This window comes from Triticum dicoccoides, chromosome 1A (genome assembly GCF_002162155.2).
Source record: "Triticum dicoccoides isolate Atlit2015 ecotype Zavitan chromosome 1A, WEW_v2.0, whole genome shotgun sequence".
NCBI classification, from domain to species: domain Eukaryota; kingdom Viridiplantae; phylum Streptophyta; class Magnoliopsida; order Poales; family Poaceae; genus Triticum; species Triticum dicoccoides.
Window position 1 is genome coordinate 254,523,485 of NC_041380.1, and position 2,566 is coordinate 254,526,050.

The 2,566-nt window shown below is 50.2% G+C and overlaps 1 pseudogene; it reads right to left on the bottom strand.

Moving 5' to 3' along the window:
- Positions 1-1,407: 1,407 nt before the first annotated feature.
- LOC119279796 lies at positions 1,408-2,320 on the bottom strand (annotated as a pseudogene).
- Between the last annotated feature and the right edge of the window lie 246 nt (positions 2,321-2,566).

Below are 2,566 nucleotides of genomic sequence, written 5' to 3' on the forward strand. Positions count from 1 at the left end.
TTAAGCGAGAATTGTGGCGAGTGTTCCATGCAATCAACTTCCATTATCACATGCGAGAACCCTCGAAGAGAACCAAATGTGTTGAAGATTGCTTTATCACATTTTAAAAATATAGTATGAGTGCAGACGCTCCTCCATCCGGTTCCTAGTACTACCTCTATAGACTATAGTAGTAGTACTACTAGTACCAGTAAACTTTGCGCTTGGCTGTTCGCCTCTTCGGGAAGTGCAACAATAATAGTACTACTAGTATAGTGTATGCTTCTCGCAATCTGACACCAAATTAACTGTTGCACGTCCACCGCCTGAGCGAAGGACAGCTTGCATTGTTCAAAAGTTTCTCCTTGTCCTGCGAGCCACCGCGCGCAAGCTTCTCCCGTCCTGCAAGCTTCTCCTCGTTCGGCAAGTTGACGAGACACATCAAAGTAATGCCAGTCCATACTGCCTCCTCTCCGGTTAATATGGGTTAATTTCAAACGAGATAAATACACTGTCTGTCACTGTATATTTGTAAAAATACGGTCAGTGGACTTCATAATATGCTCATTGCACCCAATATATACATTTTCCGGTGTTTATACGGTCACTAGCTCACCCTGGCTGAGTATGTGTGTGCATGCACTTGTAGGTTGAGCACTTGAGCGTGGCCGTGTGTGTTCCGTCGTGTGCTCGGATATGCATGCATTAGGGCATCGCGCATGTTTTTGCGTCCATGTGTACGTGTGACTTTTGCATACACGTAGGGGAAGTACGTGTCGGGGCCACTAAAGGAGCAGTCAAATCACACAGTAAGTTAGTCGGAAGAAGCAACCATCATTTCACTCTTCAATGACACGTACGCAATATAAAATGTTTGATATGGAGAGAAAAAGAAAACCACTATAGATACACTAGTAGGAGCCTAAGCTACAAGCCTGCTTGCTTGGGTTACTCTCTTCACAAGCATAGAACGACGGTGGCCACACCGCTGGTCACATATCTGGCCTGATCCCGCAGCTAGGGGAAGGGAACAATGTTCTACGTAGACGCGGTCGACATCGGCGAGGGAGAAAATCCACAGTCGGTGCGTCCCAATCAGGGGTCACCGCGGTATGGGCCGATGCCGCGTCCCAACCGCCCTTCTAGCTACAGCCCAACGTCCATTTCAAAAATATTAGTGCATGTCAACAAAAATTATGTTCCGTTTCGAAAAAAGCATATAAGTTGTTACTTCTTACCCAAAGGATCTTTATATCCAACAGACACAAAATATCCATTCGACTGTTCAAAATTACTTTCATTATTGATCTGATGTCGATGTAATTGCTGCATCGCCACCAAAACCCACCATCTCTTAAGCTAAAGTAGACCGAGCTAATCCCTATATTAGCATATTACTAAGATAAACAGAAGGCACTGTAGAATCATTTAGGACGTGAGCTTGTCAATCTGAATGTGGAGGGACACCATCTTAGCCCCAGCCAGCAGCTTGGGCGGAACTGTGAAGAAGGTCAGCTCCTGCACAGCGACGTCGCCAGGATCCCTGCTGCTTGTCACCTCCATTTCCACCTTGACAGCGTCGGTCCTGCCTTTGGGCTCCCCCGGCGGGCCGTTCGCCCACAGCTTGGCCACGTAGTGCGGCAGTGGGGATGCCTCTGCTCTGATGCAGGCGACCGACATGGCGATAGGCGCGCCGATGTTGAGCACGCCGCCGACCAAGAAAAACACGCAGTCGTCCTCCTCCACGAACAGTGAGAGTCATGGCTCCGAGAGTGGCACTTGCAGCTGGAGCGCTTTGCCGTACTGGATCCTGTGCACGAGCATGGGATGCACGGTGCTGATGTGGTGGGAGAGCACCGGTGGCGGGCCTTCGTAGCCGCAGACGGGCACGGGGCATTTGCAGGGCGCGAGCGGATACATGCTCTGGTGATCGGTGAGCTTGTGGTAAGTGACGTAGAGCCCACAGCCTTCGTGCGGGCACTCCATCCTCACCGAGGAGAGGACAGCGTCCACCGCCGTGTTCAGCACGTCGAAGCCACCGCCGCGCTCGCACTTCTAGCACTGCCGCTGGTTCTCGGGGCGCTCGATGCGGCAGTCCATGCAAGCCAGGTGCCCTCCCTTGCACTGCACAAATCAATCGAACAACACATCAATCAAGAAACATGTACCTTGCTCGATCAGCCGAACGGACGAGGTGTATTCGAACCTCATACACTGGAGGGTTCAAGGGGCGGAGGCACAAGGGGCAGTGGCGCAAGGTGAGGTCCATCGAGACCATAGAGAGCTCCATCGTCGGGTCCTGTTCCGTCTGCATGATCTCGCCCTCCTCATGCACAACCATCTCTCGCTTTATTAGGGCCGGGGCATTACAAAGCTTTACCGTCACATATTCATACTACTTCAAGGTGCATTAAATCAACACATGCAAGTATCAAAAGGAGAGTCACGACATGCATGCATGCGTTGTAATTAATGCATCGGTAAACGCAAATTATTGAAATATATCGAGTGCAGTGCTTTGATGTGTTGCATCAACTCGTACAAGACCGAGAAGTTTGATTACTACAATGCCCTCTCGCCTTAACCG